Genomic DNA, 25617 nt, shown 5'->3' with positions numbered 1-25617 from the left:
AAGAGATGATGTTCCAGTCTTTTTTTTTTATTGAAGTATAGTTGATTTACAATATTGTGTTAGTTTCTGGTGTACAACAAAGTGATTCAGTCATATATATATATTTTTTTCTGGTTATTTTTCATTATAGGATATTACAAGATATTGACTATAATTGCCTGTGCTATATAGTAAATCCCTGTCTTGTCTATTTTATGTATAGCAGTATGTATCTGTTAATCCCGTACAGTTAATTTATCCTTCCCCGCCTTTCCCCTTTGGTAACCAGAAGTTTGTTTTCTATGTCTGTGAGTCTGTTTCTGTTTTGTAAATAATTCATTTGTATTATGTTTTAGATTCCACATATGTGATATTATTTCATATTTGTCTTTCTCTGTGTGACTTACTTCACTCAGTATGAAAATCTCCAGGTCTGATGTTCCAGTCTTGATTCTGAAATTTGTGGCTGGCAAGCTGGACACTCAGGCAGGATTTCTCTGTTACAGTCTGGAGGCAGAATCCTTTCTTCCCCCCAAACCTCTTTTTTTCTCTTAAGGCCTTCAGCTGATTGGGTGAGGTCCACCCACATTAGGGAGGGTAACCGGCTTTCCTTAAAGTTAACCGATTGTAGACGTTGACCACATGCTCAAAATGCCATCACAGAAACAACTAGACTAGTGTTTGGCCAAACAGCTGGGCACCAGAGCCTAGCCCAGTTGACACATAGACTTAACCACACAGCAGGGGTTAAAAGGCCTGGCCCCTTGCCCCTGACTCCCAGCTGTGAAAGGCCAGATCAGCTGCAGAGTACCCCAGGGGCATGTGTGAGGCCTTTCCTAGGGCTGCCTGACACCTCACCTTTCCCCCCACGTCCACGCCTGCTTCCTCCCCCCTGCATCCACAGGATACACCCTGTCAAATGCCCTCCACCTTTATCTCTGACTCAGGTTTTGCTCCCCTGAGAACCCATCCTGCAAAACCAGTTAATTAGCAAAACTGAGCTACAGGAGTGGATGCCCTGCCTTGCCTACCCTGGGTGTGTAATTCACGCTCACTGGAAGTGCTCACCTTTAAATGACTTCTGTGACTCCAGTGGACAAAGTATTTAAAATTCACAAGTAATCCCCCAAAACTCATTGGAACTTCTTCTCCATAAACCATTTTATGCAACTAATTCAATAGTTCACATTTATTGAACACTTGCTATGTTCCAAGAACTCTTCTAAGCTTTTGAAATATATTAGTTCATTTAATTCCCCCAAAAGACTTATAAGTAGATATTACTATTGTATCCATTTTATAGATATGCAAACGGAGGCACAGAGAGGCTAAGTCTCTCACCCAGGGTCACACAGCTTGTCCTTCTCTCACTCAGGAAGGTATAAACACGAAGCGGGGGTAGATGGAAGGGAGGTGATGGGGTTGTCCTGGGTTCAGTCATCCTTCTCAGCACCAAGGGCGGCTGGAATGTTTTCTGGGTCCCAGGTAGACTGAGAGCTGTGAATTGGACTGCGACCAGGGCCTCGTTCTCTGCTTTGGAGGAAAGTTCTCAAGAGTAAGTAGCAGGCTGGTGGTCACAGGGAGAATAAAGAAGACGATGATGTTAATGAGAGCAGCTGAGCTCTCCTCCCAGCCCTGATACATGGGTGTCTGCTCAGCTTCCCTCTGCAAGGTCTCAAGGCTTTCTGTTTGGCTGCCTGTGTTTTTGGTAAATGGGGACGGACACGATGGGGTGGAGAGCGGGTGGTGTGATGTCTGGGTTCACGCCACGTCTGAAACACCAGCGAGGGGAACGCCTTCTGGGAGCATCCCCACTACCCACTCAGCCTGAAATGACATTCTTGAGCCTTCCCAAGAAGGCCACAGTGGCTGGGTGAGATTTTAGGAAGTTGATTCAGAGAATGAATGGACAAAACGTAGCATTTCAGAGACAAGCTAAGGAGAAACTGGGAGGCCTTAAGGCAAAGATCGGCTTGCATGTGTCCATACCTGGGGATTTTTGTCTTTGGGGCATGAGTTGGTTCTGAGTGATCAGGGTAACAGCGTGCAGCTCTCTAAGGGGCATCTTCCCACTCATCCTGGGTTTTAACCAAAAGAGGATCATGGATCTCGGGAGGGGGCCCCACGGTGGAAATGACACGTAGAAACGGTTCAGGGATGCTTGCCTCTTTCTCTTTTCTGCCCTCAAACCAGAGTGTGACTTTTCCTCCACGGAAAAGACAGCAAGGTTCACGGACTAAATCGAGGCAGGCTTTGAATCCTGAGTTCCCATCCCTGCTCATCCACTTAGCAGATCTGTGACCTCAACTTCCTTATCAGAGGAACAAGGAGAGTGATAACCGCCTCCCAGGCTCTCAGTACACCAGCCGATGGTTAGTGCCATAAAGGCTCCACAGTTCGGGTGATGACCGAGGCCATTACTACCACGCAGGGGAATCGCAGCAGCCGTGCTGGGTTAACTGGCTTCTGATGCATTTCTTACGCAAAGCTCAAGTTATTCTATCTGCCATAAAACGAGAAGGGAGAAGGGCCCTCCTTCCTCTTGTTTAGAGAGAGAGAGCCAGCCTGGAAGACCTGGTTTCGAGATTGCAAAACCTGGTCACGTTTCAGAGGGTTAGACTGGCAAAGAAAAGTCCAGGTACTTGATAACTCTTTTCCCAGCAAGAAGGAAAAAAAGTGCTGAATAAACGTTATCATTGTATCTCGTGAATGCTGCAAACAGAAAACTCAGAGAAATTTCAAGTGAGAAGATAATCCCCGAACGGAACAGGGTGTGGGTTCAGCAGGCGGGTGTACGGAGGACGAAGGTCAGGCTCTCCCCGCAGGAGGACGACAAGCCCCTTCCATCTCCCTGTAGCCCCTCCCCCAGCCCCCATCTTAGCCACTCTCCCTGCCCTGGGAAACTCTGTCATTGCTCTGCGGCCCCGAGAGAGTCCAAGCCCAGTCCCTGCCTGGACCAAGCCCTGGAGCTCCTGTTCACCTTGCCCAGCTTCATGGGTTGGGGCCTGTGGATGAAATTTTTCATCCTTGGGACTGGAACAGAATGCCCCACCTTCATCAAGACCTCACTTTCCCATTTTCCATCCTTTCTCCTTCTCTCTCCCCCTCCTCTTCCGTGTCCAATGGGCCCCCAGGTCTTGGCATCTCCCCTCCCCTCCATCCTGCCTCCTTGCTCCTTGGCTGGGCCGCCTTCACTCCTGGCTGGACCATGGTAGCATTTCCCTCCCTGCAGTCAGCTGCCTTGGGAATCTTCCCAAAAGCCTCTTTGGGAAACTCCATTCTACAGATGCTCAAAAGTCCCCAGCTGCTGTTTTCAGAGCAAGGGCCACACTTCCTAGCCTGTGCTTTGAGGCTCTCTCAGTGGCTCCGCCTGGCCACACAAGCCTTCCTGGTCCAGCCACGGTGCCCACCATCCCACCCTTGGGCTCTCCCGCTCTCCTGCTTTTCTGGAACACCTGCCTGAAGGACTGGCCCAGCTTCTCTCCACACCCTCTGTCTGACGCCTTTGTCCTGCTTTGAAAAGCCCTCCTTGACCACCTCAGGTGATGGCAAAGATGATTTGGTTGTTGTTGTGCTGTTTCACAGAGACTTTTACTCACATGCAGAGGTGGCTGCCTTGTGCCCCCTTTATAGGCTCGTGTTCTGCAGTCCTGTTGTACTTGATGGCCTGCGGCACTTATTCCTTCTTCCCGGGCTGCCCTCCTCTCTCATGTCTGTATAACATTCTTCCTCTTTTTCATCATCTGATTTAAATCCTACCACCCAAAGCTGAAGCTCCCTCTTCCTCTTCCCCAAGCTGTCCCAGTGCATCTTATCGAAGCTGCTGTGTTGCCCCTTATTCTGTATCATAAAACATTAGGCCACATGCTGACTCTCCCGCAAGGCATGAGAGACACACCTTGGAACTTTTTCATCCTCCCTCACCCCTGGACACAGCTCTTTGCATGATGTCATCAATTAATACTTATAGAAGGACTTGCTAATGATGTATTTCATGGAAGATTCTGTACGGATGGAATGCAGAGCTGTACAGCCAGAGGCACATTGTAAACTTTGCCTCCTGGGTACAGTAAGTTCCCTACATAGGCACCTCCAAGTTGCAGACTTTCAGAGATGTGAACGTGCGTTCACCCGTCCAATCACATAAGTTGGTTCACGTGTCTGGTGTACATCGTCACGTGCATGCATCCTCTACAAGTGGTTGTACTTTATTGGACAGTACTGTATAGAGTACAGTAGTACAGTATCTTTATTTCAAGCCCAGGATGTCCAGAAGCAAGCGTAAAAGCAGCAGTGAGGTAGCTGGTACTGCTAGGAAGCGCCAAGCGATTATGATGGAAACAAATGAAAATAACTGAGAGAGTGGAGTGAGGCGAAAAGATGGTAGACGTCGCTTGTCCTTATAACTTGAAACGTTCAGCCATCGGCGCGATTTTAAAGGACAAGATCATGGAACATGTGAAGTCTGCTGTGCTGATGATGTTGACAGTGATATCGGAGAAGCGTGGAAAAGTGATGGAGGAGATGGAGAAACTTCTCAGTGTGTGGATGCAGGGTCAGCATCAGCGTCGAGTCCCGCTCAGCTTAATGCTGATTCATGAGAAAGCTAAAAGCCTTTATGAAGACTTGAAGAAGAAACACGGCGAAGAATCAGAGGGAACATCTTTGAATGCCAGCCATGGCTGGTTTCATCGGTTCAAGGCTGGAGCCAACTTTCCCAACATACAACTGGCGAGACAGCGAGTGCAGATAGGGTAGCTGCCTGGGAGTTTCCTGAATTCTCTTTGTCCTAGAGAAAGAACAAAGGGAGACAAGAGGAGAACAATAATTGAAGGACCAGAGAGATTCACGATGCAGGAAATGGCAAGGAGATTTTCTTTACTTGAGGAGGCACTGTTAGTTTTTGAGGCACAGGGCCCGAACGTGGAACAGTACACAGAGGTTGCAGCAGCCGTTCAGAATGCAGTCCAGTGCTACCGTGTCATCTATGATGAGAAAAAAGAGCTACTACCCAGACATCACTGGATTGTTCTTTCAAGAGGGTAGATAGAATTGAATCCAGCAAGGAACCAGAACCTGTGCCATCCGCGTCAGGCGTGAATGAAACTGCCGCCTGCCCTCCGTCTCCTGTTGCTGACGACCCTTCCGCTCTACCATCTCCCACCTCCTCTCCCTCCTCCAGTCAGTAACTCTTCTGGCCTGTTCACTCGATGCCAGCCCCTGGATGCCAGCTGTTGTACGGTACTACTGTACTTTTCAAGGTTGTACTGTAAGATTAAAAATGTTTTCTTTATGGTTTTTTTTTTTTTGCGTATTATTTGTGTGAAAAGTATCATAAACCTGTTACAGTGCAGTACTATATAGCCGATTGTGTTAGTTGGGTCCCTAGGCTAACTTTGTTGGACTTAACGAACAAATTGGACTTACGAACGTGCTCTCAGAATGGAACTCATTCGTGTGTAGAGGACTTACACTGTATCAGCGAAGGGCGTTTGTGGTGAGGCTCGTGATTTCTATTTAAATATATAAGAAGAGTGAAAAATCTTTATTTCCAGATTGTGTCCAGTACAAGTGAGACAGTTTTGATGCAGTTCTCTTAAACTAATCAAAATCAGCAGAAATGGCAAAGCTGATTTCAGTGCTCCTGCGGTGAAAACCCCATCACCAGGGAGGCCAAAGTGTTTCAGCCAAGCTAGTGGACACAGAACTACTTTCAGGATGAGTTCAAGGTTCTTTGAAATGCCTCACTCTTAAAGAGCACAAGGAAACCTTTCCCAGTTAATATTCTGTAAGTATTTGGCAGTTGGTTTGTCTTTTAAAGGCAGATAATGTAGAGAATTATCTGCGTTATTGGAGAGCCTAAGAATTTTTTCTTTCTGCCTTTAGGCCAGTTGATTTTCCTTAGGAAAAGCTTCTAACTCTCCTGACTTGCCTCTTCATACTGTATTCAAAATAAACACATTAGAGGGATGCTGAAAGAAGAATTTCATCTGAAAGAGATGCTCTGTGATATTCTCTGGGTCCCTTACATAGGATATCGCTATTAATTTAAGTTATTTTCATTTTTGCTCTGTTATAGATCTTGCTGCTCAGGAATTTTGCATTTATAATATTGAGATGGTAATACAATATTGATTAATTTAACTAGCAATTAGTTATTTTATATGCATCCTCTAAAGCAGTTAGGCATTAACAATGTTTTACTTTTTTCTGCCCAGTGTTGTTAATTTAAAAATATGAAACAGGGCTTCCCTGGTGGCGCAGTGGTTGAGAGTCCGCCTGCCGATGCAGAGGACACGGGTTCGTGCCCTGGTCCGGGAAGATCCCACATGCCACGGAGCGGGTGGGCCCGTGAGCCATGGCCGCTGAGCCTGCGCGTCCGGAGCCTGTGCTCCGGAACGGGAGAGCCCACAACAGTGAGAGGCCCGCGTACCACAAAAACAAACAAAAAAACCCAAAAAAACAAAATATAAAAATAAAAATATGAAACAGACCTCGTTGTTTGCACAGATGGCTGTTGAAGCAGTTGCTGTCTGTAAGATGTGACCTTGTGATGACATCAAGACAAAATTCGTTTTGAAGGCCAAATTCGCTTCTAAAACAGACTTTGGGATTCTGTTCTCAAAGATATATTTTGTTTGATGAACTTTCTTAGAAATACATCATGTCCCTTTAATCTGTGGCCTGCTTGTCAGTTGTCTGCCGTTATGAAATGACTAAATATTTATGTTTTTCCAGTTGAGCTTAGGGAAAAAACACAACTCTGGTAAATGTGTTTCCTTTAACAGAAGGCTCAGTGTAAAACGGGAGAGAAGTAGTATTTATAGTTGTTTTCGCTTTTCTGGATGTCACCCGCCTTTCAAACGCAGCCTGTTTTCTTTCAAATGTCTCTTTTTTACTGGGGACCTCGAGGCAGACCATGGACCCCAGACCGAGGGGCCGTGGAGCCGTTTGGTGGCTGTGTGTCTTGCCCTGGTGGAAGGCGGCGGCCACCCCCCTGCCTCTGCCATCAGCCCGATCAGCTTGAATGCTTTCACATGCACATGACGAGGCCAAGAAGGAGAGAAAGACCCAGTGTCCCTTCCTCCAAGGACATCACAGGCTCGTAAGGCGCGTTAATGTCCAGGTTCGTTTTGCTCTCTCCTTGGAAAAAGAATAAGGGAAGAAGCATGAAGGATGGAGGTTGACTTAAGGCTGTGAATGGCAGAAAGGCTGACCCTAAGGAACAAAATGAAATGAAACCAAACAACCACAGAAAAAAACAAAACAAAACAAAACTGACAGGCAGCCTCCCGGCGTGGCCATGCATGGCACAGACTTGATTCCTGAAGACTCTTGCCATTTTCTTCCGGCAGAACTGCTCTGGTATATTTTTTACCACGTTTCTCTAAGACGGAGAGTCAGTGGACCCCCTCTGGGGAATTTGAAAAGCTGCCAGGAATTGCCTCGCTGAGTTCTGAGAGTGGATAAGTCAGCACAGTGATTTACAAGTGGAAAGGTACCCACGTGTGCGCACGAACGATGTCAAGTTGAGGGGTGGTAACGACGAACAGCATACGACGTTTTGGGTTCTAAGCAGGTTCAAGAGGCAGAAGAGCTGATGTGGATGCGATTTCAGAGCACTGCCGTGTTTTCTAGCTCTGGAACGCCATCTCTCTCGTTTCTGCCCTACCTGCAAGTGACATGTCTCAGGGACTCAGCTACTGGCAGAGCAGCTGCTTTGGTTGGTCTTCACAGATTTCCTCACCATCACCTCTTAACTTAACAGCAATTTCGGGGCCTTTTTTCTCTGCTTGGCTTCTGGAGCACAGGTGTGCCAGGGCTGGCACCTCGGACTTACTAGAAAGATGGCCCATATCTCTATTCAACTCTGTACTCAGGGACTTCTGTTAGTTTCTTGAAATTGCCCAGGATAGGGATAGTTACTCCACAAGAATTGCCAAATGCTTCAAATCAGAGGATTTCCCCTGGAGAGCCGGTTGCTAAACATTTAGTGACACACCACTTCTGAGACACTGGCGTCCCTTCCACCCGCCAGAGCTGACATTATGGCCTGGCCTTTCCTCTGTCTCTTCAAGGCTGGACTGTCCCTGATCCTCTGTCTCTAGAATCTGTCTCTGCTACTACACCTTTCCCTTTATCCCACCTATAAACGTACCTGCTTTTCTCATCCTTAAGAAACCAGCTAGACAAATAAGATAAACCTTCTTCTAATTGCATCGTAAACTTCTTGAGGGCAGGACTGAGTCTTGTGCACTCTTGCATTCCTAGCTGCTGGCCATTTCTGACACACAGTAGGCATGCAACAAATGTTGGGTGAGTGAACACGTGTTTCTTTTTTTCTTGAACTGCTTTCCCCTTTTCTCTCTTTGTTGCTTAGTGCCTTTCATGAATAGCCTAAGTTGACCTTCCTATATCCTCCCAACCTTCCACTAGCAAACCTTTGGAAACTGGCAACATTATTGGAGGTCACCCAGAGGTTTTGACTTGCCGAATCCAATACCTTTTTGTCAACTTGTGTGGTTGGTTGATTGAATTTCTCATTCGTATTCAGCTCTCTGGAGATCGACGCTGTGAACTGTTTCTACCTTACTGAATGTCCTTCCTTGGCCTCCAGGACTTGGGTCCTTTCTAGATTTTTCCTAATTCTCTGACTGCTCCTCCCTGTGTTCTTGGTTGTCCAGTTTTCTTCCTTCAGTCTCTCAAATAGTTCAGGTGCTCTGCTCAATTGGATTCTGCCTGCATACCTCCGTTGTGGGAGTTATTCTGCAGCTGAGGGTCAAGCGTGGTAATGGGGGAGTTGGTATTTGTGATTGTTCCTTTACAACCTTGTCTTTCCCACTAGACTCTCAACTCACGGCAGAGCCCACCTCTAGTTAGTGCTTAACTCAGTGATGGCACCTGGAGGAAAGTGACTTAGTGGATGTTGGATAGATGGATGGATGGATGATGGATGGATAGATTGTTGGATGGATGGATGGATGATGGATGGATAGATGGATGGATGGATGGATGGGTGGATGATTGATAGATGGATGGATGATGGATGGATGGATGATGGATGAATTGATGGATGGATAGATTGATGGACAGATGATGGATGGATAGATGGATGGATAGATGGATTGATGGATGGATGGATGGGTGGATGATGGATGGATGGATGATGAATGGGTAGATGGATGGATGGATGATGGATGAATTGATGGATGGATAGATTCATGGATCATGGATGGATGGATGATGGATAATGGGTGATGGATGAATGAATGGAGGAACAGTTGAGTGAGTGAATGGATTTGAAGGGTAGGTTGAACTTAGATTGTGGAAAGAAACAAGTATCAACATAACTTCTTAATTATAAAGACAAGTCATTCAACATTTCTGAACTGTGTTCTGAGAGTAAAAGACACTCTACAGTGTGCCTCTCCTGCGTACTTTTTCACTTTCATACCTTTGCTCATCTCTCTCCTCTACCTTATATACTCTCCTCCCTGTTCCCATCTATTGAATACTAAGTGCCTATGGTATACTCACTCCTATGAAGAGGCATTGCCATTCCGTGAGGCTAGATGGAATTGCCACCTCTTTTGTACTTCTCTTATGACCCTCACCACATTCTGCCTCCAATCAGTCATTTAACCAGAAGTGTAATCCCCCCATCAAATCCTTTGTTTACTGAGGGCACCATTCTGTATCACCTCTAGTACCTGGACACTCAATACATATATAGACTGAGATAGATCACTTATCTTGATAATAGTTATTTGTTTCTCAAGTCTTAAGATATAATGTTATAAGTAGGAAGATTCATGGGCTGGACTAATTTCCAGCAGATCATTTTATTTAAAAAATTAGAACAGAAAAGTGTATCCAGCATGTCTGTTTGAGTTGGACACAGATAATAAAAGAGAGGAAGGTGGCTCTTTTGAACATAGACACTGTAGTCTATAGGATGCTTCGTGTCTTCAGGGTTGATTAATCCTGCCGTCCCCCACCCAAAGCAGAATCTCAGGGGACTGCCTTCATTTTTTCCCCTGACATCGCAGCATATTGGTTTTGTCCTCAGGTCCCCACCTCTCATGGTTCTGAGATGGCTGTCACAGTTCCAACTGTCCCCAAGACAGGACAATATCACATGACCTTTCTTTGTCAGCCAAGAGACTTTCTCCAGAAGTCCTCTTGTTATGCCCCCCAGGATTGAATTGGCCAAAATGATATCACATGCTCATCCCTAAACCAATCAGTGGCAAGAGGAATGGGTGCCCAATGATCAGATTTGCCCCTGAAGTTGGGGCAGGGTCAGCCTTTGCCAGGGCATGTCGGGGGGCTGGGCTACATACCCAAGCAAAGTTGGGTTTCCTCTCTCAGGAGAAGGGGGCAGCCAGTGTGTCCGCTGCCTTTGCTACCTGTGGGGAGGGGGCTATAAACAGATGAGCGGGCTCACAGTTCACCATGACTGTCCCCGGTGTCACTGCTGGGAATGAAGCCTTTCCACAAAAGACGGCTGTTGTTCACTCAAGGTCCGGGGTGTTTTCTGTCGAGAAGGCAGCAGCTCTCTAGGACATCTAGTTTTCCATCTTCCCAGTAGCTGACCTCAGCTTATGAAACATTCACTGTTGCTGACACAGGTGGCCAGGAAAATCGGTGCGTAGGGAGTGGCTTCTTGTCTGCGTGTTTATGGAACGAGGACGTTGCATGTCCCTGGACATACGATGCCTTGTCTCTTCTCTTGGCACTGCCACAAACACTGTCTCCTTGGACTCGCACCATTCCTGTCTAACCCATGGCTTGCAGGTGGGCAGACTGAGGTGGAGAGCGGTCTGCTGGCCGCTGGTGGTCAGCACCAATCTGGCCCTGAGCCCGGTCTCTCTGTGCACCGCGACTGCTTTGCAAATTAAACTTGCCCTTGAGATGCTCAGGTGTGTTTAACTTTGACCATTTCCAGTGAGAATTTTCCAACGATCACGATCACATGTGTTCTCCTACTGCGTAGATCAGGGGGCTCATTGGATCCAGGGGTGACGGGGTTCAGAGCACTTGACCTTGGCAGGGCTGGGCACCATGTTCTTCATCCTGTGCTTTCTGCAGGACCGAGGGCTGTTCAGCTGGCTTGAGCAGTTTGCTCTCATACCAAGGTTCTCAAATGGCTGTGTTTTTTGACTTCTTGAGTCTGGTTTGCATAATTTTCTGACTTTTCTGCTTAGATTGGGCCGGTTGTTACCTCACGCGGCTGGTAGCGTGCCTTTTCTCTGGCAAAGCTTCTCTCTCCCTAGACTTCGTGACATCTTTTTGGATCCTTTGTGGGCTTCTCAGCTGCATTACGGATAATTTACGTTGTCAGATAAATGCCCTCTGGATAGATGAAATATTAATAACATTATAACGCTAATTTAAAAATACCCATTGCACATATTTAATAGAATCTTCTCTGGCCTTTGCTCTTGTCTTTAAATCAGGTCCAATGATATTCAATCATAAATCAAGTGTTTCTTTTGGCATAGAAGAGGTTTGGGCACGAAAACGTACTATAGGATGACACAGTATAGGAAATTTTAGCCCAGGCTTTTAAAACCCATGTTCCCTTTGCAGCAATTGGAAACTAAATACTATTTTAACCACTTGTCCGTGGAAAGCATTTAACCAAATAATAGTCAATATTGGCTTTTGGATTTAGAGAAAAAGAAATTTGGAAACACCTTAATTAACTCAAGATCTGTGTGGCCATGCGAAGCATGACCTAATTCACTGCTATCCCCTCCTTTCCTGCTGAGCGGCCTGTCTCTGAGCATGGGAGGCCCCACGGTTCCTTGAGGCTGGACGCTTATCCCACATCACTGTGAAGAAAACACTTTGCAAACGTGTTTAGGATTATACAATCATTATTATGTAGTTCTTCTCTGATTATCCAGATGAATATTCGTGGTTCTGAAAATTTGGAAAATGCCCATGGTTATAAAGAAGAAAATAAGACTCCCCAGAAATCACATTGGAAACCCAAAGACCACTTCCAGTAGCGACTTCCTGCACTTTCTTAGAGCCTTCCTCCTCTTTCTATCTCCCCTCTTGTTTTTTTTTTTTTAATTTTTATTGGAGTCTAGTTGATTTACAATGTTGTTAGTTTCTGCTGTACAGCAAAGTGACTCAGTTATACATATACATATATCCACTCTTTTTTTTTAGATTCTTTTCCTATATAGGCCATTACAGAGCATTGAGTAGAGTTCCCTGTGCTATACAGTAAGTCCTTATTAGTTATCTATTTTATATATAGTAGTGTGTGTATGTCAACCTTATTCTCCCAGTTTATCCCTCCCCTTATCCCCTGTAGAAAACAAACCGTAAGTTTGTTTTCTACATCTGTGACTCTACTTCTGTTTTGTAACTAAGTTCATTTGTACCCTTTTTCCTCTCTTGTTTTTTCATCCATCTGTTTTCTGTTTATGATATTGGAATCAGACTATATATATGGTTTGTATCCTAATTTTCCACCAAGAATTTGGGTTTTCCATATCCTACCAAACCCTTTGCCCCACCAGTTGGGCAATTTGGTTTAAATATCTTGATGCCCAGGCCTGCATCCTTCAGGTGGAGTTGGCTGGGGCCTCTTGGGTGGAGTGGGAGTCTCAGTTGGTCTGTGGAACCATTTATAAATAATATTGTCCATTGCAAATATTGATTTTGATGCAATACTTAAGGATTTTCTAACTTGAAAATATTTTTGACTGAAAAAGCTGCCGTTTGCAATTAGTCATGTTGTGAGGATTTTGTTAAATGTACTAAATATTATGGGATTGGATATTTGATTTGGAGACTTGCATAAGCACAGAAATTCCTGTATCTCCAGAAAAACAAAAAAACAAAAAAAAAAAACAGAGAGATTGGATTTTAGAGCTGCACCGACAGGCATATTCTGAGGAAGATTTTTTATTTTTATTTTTTTAATATGGTAGTTCTCTAATCTCTTAAAAATAATATGGATCCTTGTGGCATCTACAAATTAAAAAGACTGTTTGTTTCCTGGGACTAAAACAGTTGTTTAATTACAGTTCTCAGGATGTTGAATAAACCCCATTACTCTTTGTTTTGAGCAGACAAAAGTGCTAAAGTAATGATCTGGGGAAACCATTATTACTAAAGCTGTGGGCTGTGAGGAAAGGAAAACACTTTCAAAATATTTTCTTTGCAAAAGTATACGTGGTCTTCAGTATATCCATTCAGGCTTGGCCCTCATTTCATTCCTAATTTTTGCTTTGTAATGCTGAACTTCCCTGGGAGAAATGTTGCCCCATCTCCCTTCCTCACTTTTTTTTTTTTTAAAGTAAGAATTTTAAGTGCATTCCCCTTTTAGGATATTTTAAAGTAATGTTTCAGAAACAGGATTTGTCACTAAATGTATAGTCGATCCTTGGTTTTAATATTTGGGAAAAAACCAGGGCTTAATATATTGAAATTCTCTTTCAGGTTGTTCTAAGATCTTTGAAGACCCAGGAGAAAGCCGTGTTGACCAAAAGGAAGACAAATGACTCACAGAGAGAAAAGATGGGGGAGCCAAGGGCAATTAAAGGTAAAACAACAAAACCCAGAAAACCCTACCTTTCCTAGTCAAGACTTTTTAGAAAAATGTGAATGTAAATATTTTATATCTTCAGTATTTGATATTTGTGGTCCCAGACCTCCAAAGACCTTTTCTTTGGTCCTTTGGTGTACTTAGAGGACTTATATTGGTTCCATTGATTCTCCTGCACAAATAAGATGCCCCTCGCCCAGTACTACCTATTCTTGCCTTCAGCACTGTAGAGTTTTTTTTTTAAGAGAAAAAACCCCTGTAAAAATCAGTGGGGGGAATCTTATTTCACAGGTGTCTTAAGACTCTCAACTATTTAAATAAACAAAAACTGGATATTACAGATCATGTATGATGTTTCATTTATGCAGCATAGAATAGCAATGACTTATTGGAGCTACACTGAGGAAAGAAACCTTGGCTATACATCAATGGCTAAATGAATGTATAGTTAGCTATATTTAGAGTTTAGTAAGTTCTTCATGCATCATTTTATTGTATTTTTTTTTTAGGTGGGTGAATTTTATTTTATTTAAAATTTTTTTTTATTTTTTAACATCTTTATTGGAGTATAATTGCTTTACAATGGTGTGTTAGTTTCTGCTTTATAACAAAGTGAATCAGCTATACATATGCATATATCCCCATATCTCCTCCCTCTTGTGTTTCCCTCCCACCCTTCCTATCCCACCCTTCCAGGTGGTCACAAAGCACCGAGCTGATCTCCATGTGCTATGCGGCTGCTTCCCACTAGCCATCTATTTTACATTTGGTAGTGTATATATGTCCATGCCACTCTCTCACTTCATCGCAGCTTCCCCTTACCCATCCCTGTGTCCTCAAGGCCATTCTCTATGCCTGCGTCTTTATTCCTGTCCTGCCCCTAGGTTCTTCATAACCATTTTTTTTTTTTAGATTCCATATATTTGTGTTAGCATTCAGTATTTGCTTTTCTCTTTCTGACTTACTTCACTCTGTATGACAGACTCTAGGTCCATCCACCTCACTACAAATAACTCAATTTTGTTTCTTTTTATGGCTGAGTAATATTCCATTGTATATATGTGCCACATCTTCTTTATCTATTCATCTGTCACTGGACACTTAGGTTGCTTCCGTGTCCTGGCTATTGTAAATAGAGGTGCAAAGAACATTGTGGTGCATGACTCTTTTTGAATTATGGTTTTCTCAGGGTATATGCCCAGTAGTGAGATTGCTGGGTCGTATAGTAGTTCTATTTTTAGTTTTTAAAGGAACCTCCATACTGTTCTCCATAGTGGCTGTATCAATTTACATTCCACCAACAGTGCAAGAGGGTTCCCTTTTCTTCACACCCTCTCCAGCATTTATTGTTTGTAGATTTTTTGATGATGGCCATTCTGACTAGTATCAATGAGGTGATACCTCATTGTACTTTTGATTTTCATTTCTCTACTGATTAGTGATGTTGACCATCCTTTCATGTCTTTGTTGGCAATCTGTATATCTTCTTTGGAGAAATGTCTCTTTAGGTCTTCTGCTGATTTTTGGATTGGGTTGTTTGTTTTTTTGATTTGGAGCTGCATGAGCTACTTGTATATTTTTGAGATTTATCCTTTGTCAGTTGCTTCCTTTGCAAATATTTTCTCCCATTCTGAGGGTTGTCTTTTCATCTTGCTTATAGTTTCCTTTGCTGTGCAAAAGCATTTAAGTTTCATTAGGTCCCATTTGTTAATTTTTGTTTCTATTTCCATTTCTCTAGGAGGTGGGTCAAAAAGGATGTTGCTGTGATTTATGTCATAGAGTGTTCTGCCTATGTTTTCCTATAAGAGTTTTATAGTGTCTGGCCTTACATTTAGGCCTTTAATCCATTTAGAGTTTATTTTTGTGTACAGTGTTAGGGAGTATTCTAATTTCATTCTTTTACATATAGCTGTCCAGTTTTCCCAGCACCACTTATAGAAGAGGCTGTCTTTTCTCCATTGTATATTCTTGTCTCCTTTATCAGAGGTAAGGTGACCATATGTGCGTGGGTTTATCTCTGGGCTTTCTATCCTGTTCCATTGATCTATAGTTCTGTTTTTGTGCCAGTACCATACTGTTTTGATTACAGTAGCTTTATAGTATAGTCTGAAGTCAGGGAGTGTGATTCCTCCAGCTCCGCTTTTCTTTCTCAAGGTTGCTTTTGCTTTTTGGGTTCTTTTGTGTTTCCATACAAATTGAGAAATTTTTTGTTCTAGATCTGTGAAAAAAGCCATTGGTAGTTTGATAGGGATTACATTGAATCTGTAGACTGCTATGGGTAGTATAGTCATTTTCACAATGTTGATTCTTCCAATCCAAGAACATGGTATATCTCTCCATCTGTTTGTATCATCTTTAATTTCTTTCATCAGTGTCTTATAGTTTTCTGCATACAGGTCTTTTGTCTCCTTAGGTAGGTTTATTCATAGGTATTTTATTCTTTTTGTTGCAATGGTAAATGGGAGTGTTTCCTTAACTTCTCTTTCAGATTTTTCATCATTAGTGTATAGGACTGCAAGAGATTTCTGTGCCCTAATTTTGTATCCTGCTACTCTACCAAATTCATTGATTAGCTCTAGTAGTTTCCTGGTAGCTTCTTTAGGATTCTCTATGTATAATATCATGTCACCTGCAAACAGTGACATTTTTACATCTTCTTTTCCGATTTGGATTCCTTTTATTTCTTTTTCTTCTATGATTGCCGTGGCTAAAACTTCCAAAACTATGTTGAATAATAGTGGTGAGAGTGGGCAACCTTGTCTTGTTTCTGATCTTAGTGGAAATGGTTTCAGTTTTTCACCATTGAAAATGATATTAGCTATGGGTTTGTCATATATGCCCTTTATTATGTTGAAGAAAGTTCCCTCAATGCCTACTTTCTGCAGGGTTTTTATCATAAATGGGTGTTGAATTTTGTTGAAGGCTTTTTCTCCATGTATTGAGATGATCATATGGTTTTTATCCTTCATTTTGTTAATATGGTGCATCACATTGCTTGGTTTGCGTATATTGAAGAATCCTTGCATTCCTGGGATAAACCCCACTTGATCATGGTGTATGATCCTTTTAATGTGCTGTTGGATTCTTTTTGCTAGTTTTTTGTTGAGGATTTTTGCATCTATGTTCAGCAGTGATACTGGCCTGTAGTTTTCTTTCTTTGTGACATCTTTGTCTGGTTTTGGTGTCAGGGTGATGGTGGCCTCGTAGAATGAGTTTGGGAGTGTTCCTCCCGCTGCTTTATTTTGGAAGAGTTTGAGAAGGATAGGTGTTAGCTCTTCTCTAAATGTTTGATAGAATTCACCTGTGAAACCATCTGGTCCTGGGCTTTTGTTTGTTGGAAGATTTTTAATCACAGTCCCAATTTCAGTGCTTGGGATTGGTCTGTTTATATTTTTTATTTCTTCCAAGTTCAGTCTCAGAAGGTTGTGCTTTTCTAAGAATTTGTCCATTTCTTCTAGGTTGTCCATTTTATTGTCATAGAGTTGCTTGTAGTAATCTCTCATGATCCCTTGTATTTTTGCAGTGTCAGTTGTTACTCCTCCTTTTTCATTTCTAATTCTATTGATTTGACACTTCTCCCTTTTTTCCTTGATGATTCTGGCTAATGGTTTATCAATTTTGTTTATCTTTTAGTTTTATTGATCTTTGCTATCGTTTCCTTCATTTCTTTTTCATTTATTTCTGATCTGATCTTTATGATTTCTTTCCTTCTGCTAACTTTGGTGTTTTTTTGTTCTTCTCTCTATAATTGCTTTAGGCGCAAGGTGAGGTTGTTTATTTGAGATGTTTCTTGTTCCTTGAGGTTGGATTGTATTGCTATAAACTTCCCTATTAGAACTGTTTTGGGTTGTCGTGTTTTCATTGTCATTTGTTTCTAGGTATTTTTTGATTTCTTCTTTGATTTCTTCAGTGATCTCTTGGTTATTAAGTAGTATATTGTTTAGCCTCCCTGTGTTTGTATTTTTTACAGATTTTTTACTGGAATTGATATCTAGTCTCATAGAATTGTGTTCGGAAAAGATACTTGATATGATTTCAATTTTCTTAAATTTACCAAGGCTTGAGTTGTGACCCAAGATATGATCTGTCCTGGAGAATGTTCCATGAGCACTTGAGAAGAAAGTGTATTCTGTTGTTTTTGGATGGAATGTCCTATAAATATCAATTAAGTCCATCTTGTTTAATGTATCATTTAAAGCTTGTGTTTCCTTATTTATTTTCATTTTGGATGATCTGTCCATGGGTGAAAGTGGGGTGTTAAAGTCCCCTACTATGATTGTGTTACTGTTGATTTTCCCTTTTATGGCTGTTAGCATTTGCCTTATGTATTGAGGTGCTCCTACGTTCAGTGTATAAATATTTACAATTGTTATATCTTCTTCTTGGGTTGATCCCTTGATTATTATGTAGTGTCCTTCTTTGTCTCTTGTAATAGTCTTTATTTTAAAGTCCCTTTTTTCTGATATGAGAATTGCTACACCAGCTTTCTTTTGATTTCCATTTGCATGGAGTATCTTTTTCCATCCCCTTATTTTCAGTCTGTATGTGTCCCCAGGTCTGAAGTGGGTCTCTTATGGACAGCATATATACGGGTCTTGTTTCTGTATCCATTCACCCAGTCTATGTCTTTTGGTTGGAGCATTTAATCCATTTACATTTAAGGTAATTATCGATATGTATGTTCCTATTACCATTTTCTTAATTGTTTTGGGTTTGTTTTTGTAGGTCCTTTTCTTCTCTTGTGTTTCCCACTTAGAGAAGTTCCTTTGGCATTTGTTGTAGAGCTGGTTTGGTGGTGCTGAATTCTCTTAGCTTTTGCTTGTCTGTAAAGGTTTTAATTTCTCCATCGAATCGGAATGAGATCCTTGCTGGGTAGAGTAATCTTGGTTGTAGTTTCTTCCCTTTAATCATGTTAAATATGTCCTGCCACTCCCTTCTGGCTTGCAGAGTTTCTGCTGAGAGATCAGCTGTTAACCTTATGGGGATTCCCTTGTGTGTTATTTGTTGTTTTTCCCTTGCTGCTTTTAATATTTGTTCTTTGTATTTAATTTTTGATAGTTTGATTAATATGTGTCTTGGTGCGCTTCTCCTTGGATTTATCCTGTATGAGACTCTCTGTGCTTCCTGGACTTGATTAAATATTTCCTTTCCCATATTAGGGAAGTTTTCAACTATAATCTCTTCAAATGTTTTTTCAGTCCCTTTCTTTTTCTCTTTTTCTTCTGCGACCACTATAATTCGAATGTTGGTGCGTTTAATTTTGCCCCAGAGGTCTCTGAGACTGTCGTCAATTCTTTTCATTCTTTTTTCTTTGTTCTGCTCTGCAATAGTTATTTCCACTATTTTATCTCCCAGGTCACTTATCTGTTCTTCTGCCTCAGTTGTTCTGCTATTGATTCCTTCTAGAGAATTTTTAATTTCATTTATTGTGTTGTTCATCATTGTTTGGTTGCTCTTTAGTTCTTCTAGGTCCTTGTTAAGCGTTTCTTGTATTTTCTCCATTTTATTTCCAGGATTTTGGATCATCTTTACTATCATTATTCTGAATTCTTTTTCAGATAGACTGCCTATGTCCTCTTCATTTGTTATGTCTGGTGGGTTTTTCCCTTGCTGCTCATCTGCTGTGTGTTTTTCTGTCTTCTCATTTTGCTTAACTTACTGTGTTTGGGGTCTCCTTTTCGCAGGCTGCAGGTTCGTAGTTCCCGTTGTTTTCGGTGTCTGCCCCCAGTGGCTAAGGTTGGTTCAGTGGGTTGTGTAGGCTTCCTGGTGGAGGGGACTGGTGCCTGTGTTCTGGTGGCTGAAGCTGGATCTTGTCTTTCTGGTGGGCAGGACCACGTCCGGTGGTATGTTTTGGGGGTGTCTGTGACCTTATTATGATTTTAGGCAGCCCCTCTGCAATTGGGTGGGGTTGTGTTCCTGTCTTACTAGTTGTTTGGCACAGGGTGTCCAGCACTGTAGCTTGCTGGTCGTTGAGTGGATCTGGGTCTTAGTGTTGAGATGGAGATCTCTGGGAGAGCTTTTGCCGTTTGCTATTACGCGGAGCCGGGAGGTCTCAGGTGGACCAATGTCCTGAACTTGGCTCTCCCAGCTCAGAGGCTCAGGCCTGACACTAAGCCACAACCCCAAGACCCCGTCAGCCACACGGGTCAAAAGAAAAAGGAGAAAGAAAGAAAGAGAGAAGGAGAGAGAGAGAGACAGAGACAGAGACAGAGACAGAGACAGAGAGAAAGAAAAGAAAAAAGTTATTAAAATAAAAAAGTTATTAAAAATAAAAAAATTAAAAAGCAATAAACAAAAAGGAAAGAAGAGAGCAACCAAACCAAAAAACAAATCCACGAATCATAACAAGCGTTAAAAACTATACTAAAAAAAAAAAACAGAAAAGGGAAAGACAGAACCTTAGGACAAATGGTAAAAGCAAAGCTATACAGACAAAATCACACAAAGAAGCATACACATACACACTCACAAAAAGAGATAAAGGAAAAAAATATACATATATTGTTGCTCCCAAAGTCCACCTCCTCAATTTGGGATGATTCGTTGTCTATTCAGGTATTCCGCAGATGCAGGTACATCAGGTTGATTGTGGAGCTTTAATCCGCTGCTCCTGAGGCTGCTGGGAGAGATTTCCCTTTCTCTTCTTTGTTCGCACAGCTGCCGGGGCTCAGCTTTGGATTTGGCCCCGCCTCTGCGTGTTGGTCGCCGGAGGGCGTCTGTTCTTCGCTGAGACAGGACGGGGTTAAAGGAGCCGCTGATTCGGGGGTTCTAGCTCACTCAGGCCGGGGGGAGGGAGGGGCACGGCGTGCGGGGCGGGCCTGCGGCGGCAGATGCCGGCGTGACGTTGCACCAGCCTGAGGCGCTCCGTGCGTTCTCCCGGGGAAGTTGTCCCTGGATCCCGGGACCCTGGCAGTGGCGGGCTGCACAGGCTCCCGGGAGGGGAGGTGTGGATAGTGACCTGTGCTCGCACACAGGCTTCTTGGTGGCGGCAGCAGCCTTAGCGTCTCATGCCCGTCTCTGGTGTCCACGCTGTTAGCCGCGGCTCAAGCCCGGCTCTGCAGCTCCTTTAAGCGGTGCTCTTAATCCCCTCTCCTCGTGCACCAGGAAACCAAGAGGTAAGAAAAAGTCTCTTGCCTCTTCGGCAGGTCCAGACTTTTCCCCAGACTCACTCCCGGCTAGCCGTGGCGCACTAGCCCCCTTCAGGCTGTGTTCTCGCCAACCCCAGTCCTCTCCCTGCGCTCCGACCGAAGCCCGAGCCTCAGCTCCCAGCCCCGCCCGCCCCGGCGGGTGAGCAGACAAGCCTCTCGGGCTGGTGAATGCCGGTCGGCACCGATCCTCTGTGCGGGAATCTCCCCGCTTTGCCCTCCGCACCCCTGTGGCTGTGCTCTCCTCCACGACTCCGAAGCTCTCTCGCTCCGCCACCCACAGTCTCCGCCCACGAAGGGGCTTCTAGTGTGTGGAAACCTTTTCTCCTTCACGGCTCCCTCCCACTGGTGCAGGTCCCATCCCTATTCTTTTGTCTCTGTTTTTACTTTTGCCCTACCCAGGTACATGGGGAGTTTCTTGCCTTTTGAGAGGTCTGAGGTCTTCTGCCAGCGTTCAGTAGGTGTTCTGTAGGAGTTGTTCCACATGTAGATGTGTTTGTGATGTGTTTGTGGGGAGGAAGGTGATTTCCACGTCTCACTCCTCTGCCATCTTGAAGGTCTCTCCTGTAGAGTTTTTAAAATCACTGCTTTCTAAGTACTGCAGTCATCACAACTCTTCCCTTCTACACTGCCTTCCACTTTCTTCTGCGTCTTCCAGAAGAGCCAAAGGGCCAAGAACAGTGTCCACAGGCCTGTGCTTTTATGATAACTATATTTTTTCTGTCCTGTTACTAGGTTTGGTTCATAGTGATTTTAGAGTTATTTTGCCTGAATTCAATTGAAACCTCATTTCGAGAGGCACACACAGGGATTGAGTCTATACATTCATTAGCTATGCAAAAAAATAAATAAATAAAGGTGGAGGATTTCAGCACTTTATCTACGAATCATGCCCCTTAGCTCTTCAGGACTGTCAGGCTTCCCCCCGAAAAGCATTCCAGGGGTTGGAAGAGATTATGGTGGGCCCCGTATAACACTCACTCAAGCCTTAGAACTTAAAAGAGTCTCTTCTCTGCTGACATGAAGCCAGGAGTGATGAGTAGGTGGCACAACAGTCCATGGTGCCTGGGACGGTCCTTGAGCAGAGTTTGTGTCCTGTAAGAAATAGTGCAATTAAATTGGATGTGGTTCTTGAGGCCATGCCCCCATCAGGGCCTGTATCCTTCATCAGTTAAAATATTGAAAATAAAGGTGTGTTAGTTTGCAGGGCCGTTGTAACAAAGTACCACAGACTGGGGGAGCTTAGACAACAGAAATTTCTTCTCTCCCAGCTCTGGAGGCTGCAAGTCTGAGATCAAGGTGAGGGCAGAATTGGTTCCTTCCGAGGGCTGTGAGGGACAGTCTTCCCAGGCCCCTCTCCTTGGATTGCAGACGGTTGTATTCTCCCTGTGTTTTCACATTGTCTTCCCTTTACACAGGTCTCTGTTTCAAAATTCCCTTTTTTTTAAAAAAATAAGGACACCAGTCATACTGGGTTAGGGCCCAGCCTAATAACCCCATTTTAAACTTCATTACTTCTAGAAAGACCCTGTCTCCTCATAAGGTCACGTTCTGAGCTACTGGGCGTTTGGGCTCCAACACATGAAGGGTTGCATGATGGAAACAGTTCAACCCACTGAAGTAGTTATTTGTATTCATTTGGAAAGATAAGCCATATCGTACTGAAGGAGTACAGTTTCTTATTTTTAGACAAATATAGAGGTACAGTTGGTTTCTCATTCTTCCACCTTCCACTGGTCTCTTTTTTTTTTTTTCCCGCTCCGTGGCACGTGGGATCTTCCCAGACCGGGGCACGAACCCGTGTCCCCTGCATCGGCAGGCGGACTCTGAACCACTGGGCCACCAGGGAAGCCCCCACTGGTCTCTCTTGCTTACCTCGGGGAGTGCAGGCACCAGGGCTGGGGCCAGGGTCAGCCGAGTGAGGCACAAAGTTGAAGGAGATGCCCCCTCTCAGTGCCGGCTGAGCACCTGCAGGAGCCTGAGGGCGGGTGTGGGGCACCTCCTTAAATCGTGGGCCCCAGGTGGGCGTCTCATTGGCCTCACACTCCATTTAGGAGACCACTGCCCAGAGCAGAGTCAGCCCTGTGCAGTACTTAGGGTAGGTTTTGCTGGTAAGGGACTGACATGCCTAATACCCACTCATCTAGAACAAGTGTGTCTCCTGATCAGCTCATTCAGTGAATGGATCCATTATGATGAGTTTGCTCAGAGCCATTTTGTCTAAAATGTCTTCACTTAATGACTAGTTAGCTTGAAATTAAAAATTCGGTTTTAACATTAAGGACAAAGGGCCCTTATGAAAAACTGGCAATTTCTTTCTTGAGAATTGTTTTCCTCAAAGGTGCAAGATTTTATACAAGATCAGAATGCGTGCTTTCTTCCCCAAAATGATTATCACTGATTAAGTGCTTACTCTGCACACAGCACTGTGAGAGGTTTTGGAGGCATGGTTCAGTCTGATCCTCACAAAGGCCTTATGGAGTAGGCTGGGAAGATTAGCTACACAGTGGCTCTACTCAGGGACAAACCAGTTGCAATAGAGGCTGGCCAAATCTTGCGTCACACCTGTGTGAACGGCTGAACATCAATTTGGAGGTGGTAATTGAGGGGATTTTCCCTCCTGACATCAAATAGGTGGCGTATTTTCCAGTACCATCAACCCGTCTTCCAACTCTCCAATACCAACTGAGTATCCTACAATTTGATTCAATTCTGAGAGTACCTGGAGTTAGCACCAGACACCACAGGCTAAAGGCTCAGTGCCACAAGACTGCCGCCCACTTCAGAGGCCAGCAGAAAGTGTCAGGTCCTCAGGTTACCCACCCTTCTGTCCACCTTGGCTTCAGAGTTGGGGGTTCCCACAATCCCCCCCTCCAGGATTCAGTAATTTGCTAGAAGGAGTCACACAACTCAGGACACTGCTGTACTTACTGTTACAGGTTCTTATAAAGGATACAAATGAACAGACGGATGGAGGTTTGTAGGTCGAGGTCCAGAAGGGTCCCGAGCACAGGAGCGTCTGTCTCCGAGGAGTCGGGGGGGGACCACCCTCTTAGCACATGGATGTGCTCACCAACTTGGAAACTCTCCGAATCCTGTCGTTTCGGGGTTTTTATGAACATTTCATCACATAGGCAAGATCAATTATGAATTCAATCTCCAGCTCTTCCTCTCCCTCCAAAGGAAGCGGGTGGGGCTGAAAGTGCCAGGCCTCTCACCCAGGCTTGGTGGTTCTGAGACCATCCTGAAGCTTTCTAGGGGTTTGCCGAGAGTCACTTCATTGGAGCAAGACATGGTCCTGTCACACTTAGCACTCAGGAAATTTAAGAGCTCTGTGCCAGGAACTGCCAACAAAGGCCGAGTGTGTTTTTTATTCTCCCACGGTAATATCCCCATTCTACAGATGTGTGACCAAAGACCATAGAGAATAGAGTGACCTTTTCTAGGTTTCTGAGGAGGGAAACCAAACCTGGCTTCCATCTTCCATCTGACGCTGCACCTCTGCTTGGATGCACTACCCTCCATGAGAGCCCTGCCCCCATGCCTTCTAGGGCCTTCTCTTGCCCATCTCCCACTCCACACTGCCCTTGAGGGGCCTGGGAACCCAGAACTCCTGCCCAAACTGGCCTGAGCATCTTTCGGGCCTACACAGGCCTCTTTCCTGCAGTCCATCTCCTTGGGCCGGTCCTGTGTGTGCTTCTCTAGGCCTGAAGGATGGCCAGCATGGCCGTGTGGACTGGAGTGTCCTGATGACTGTGTGGGGACCTTGCAAACAGGCCAGAACTGGCTTGGGAAGAGAAGAGGGTTAGGGAGCGCCCGTTTCTATTCTTGCCCCAGCCATGCAGATATGCAGGTCTTCTCTTAACCATTTTTACAGTATTGCCTCTCCAATTACAAAATGCTTATTTTCCCTTTGGCCCTGTGCACCAGTCCACACTTGATGCGGTTATAGCTAAAGCAACCCAAATCAAATATGTGTTTCTGTGTAGTAAGCCATTGGCATTTGCAAAACAAGAACGAAGAAGGGAGCGTTTCATTTTTCAAGATACCCAGTAATAAAATAATACTGGATTGTGAAATCCAAAGTCATAAACATATACATTACCAAAGGAATTTATTGCAAGAAATAGGTAGTAAAAGGGTTTTTAGATAACATGGATTCAGGTTTTGCAAGGCTTCAAGGGCAAGTAAAATAGAAAATAGAAGAGGCTCCCACAGCGATATAAAAGCGTCACGTCATTCATCAATGACTGAATTTTTGAGAAATGCTCATTAGAAACACAAAAGTAAATTAGAAGTGCTCTTAAAAAATCCATAAAAACCCCTCAAATGGCAAAAAGAACAGACACCAAATGACTGCAGAAACAGTCAAGGGTATTTGTGGAGGGAAGAGGCATGGGAAAGGAGGTAGAACTTTCATCCTTCTGGGCTTTAGGGACTTTGCTTCTTGGCTGGTCTGGTTTGGAGGACGGCAGCAGCATTCACACGCTCTGGTTAGTAAATCCCTTGAGTGGATGATGACCTGATGGTGGTGGTGGGTTAGGGTCATAGACTCTGGCTCCCTAAGGTGGAGGAGCTGGGAGGAATTTTTGTTCCCTGCCTTTCTGCCAGTGTACATGCCTCTTGTTCTTCAAGGCTTCTTGGTGGCATCGCCTTGATTCTCTGTATCACTCAGCTCTTTCCCTCCCCTAGGTATCATCCATGTCCCTCATCTGGCATTGCCACTGGCCGTCTGCTCTCAGGACCTCTGGGTATCTGTGTGAATTGTTTCCCCATCTCTATCCCTGGAGGGGTAGACAAGCGACAGTGCTGCATCTGGAATCTATTTATCCCCTTCCCCACAGTTTCATCTTTATGCGTTGAAAGTGCCCCAAACTTCCCCATACAAGACATGAGACATAAACAGTTGTTATTAGGTTTATG

General features: G+C 44.1%; 1 protein-coding gene across 7 annotated transcripts in view; it reads left to right on the top strand.

Annotated features, from left to right (window-relative positions):
• ERG (ETS transcription factor ERG) overlaps window positions 1–25617 on the top strand; it is a 280009-nt gene that overhangs the window by 67057 nt on the left and 187335 nt on the right. For all 7 annotated transcript variants that reach the window (XM_067739501.1, XM_067739500.1, XM_067739494.1 and 4 more), the window contains exon 2: window positions 13444–13546. The gene's annotated coding sequence lies outside the window, so the exon portion shown is untranslated. The remainder of the gene's footprint in view (window positions 1–13443; window positions 13547–25617) is intronic.

Source organism: Pseudorca crassidens, chromosome 5 (assembly GCF_039906515.1).
Source record: "Pseudorca crassidens isolate mPseCra1 chromosome 5, mPseCra1.hap1, whole genome shotgun sequence".
Taxonomy (NCBI): Eukaryota; Metazoa; Chordata; class Mammalia; order Artiodactyla; family Delphinidae; genus Pseudorca; species Pseudorca crassidens.
This window is presented reverse-complemented; position numbering and strand designations above follow the sequence as displayed.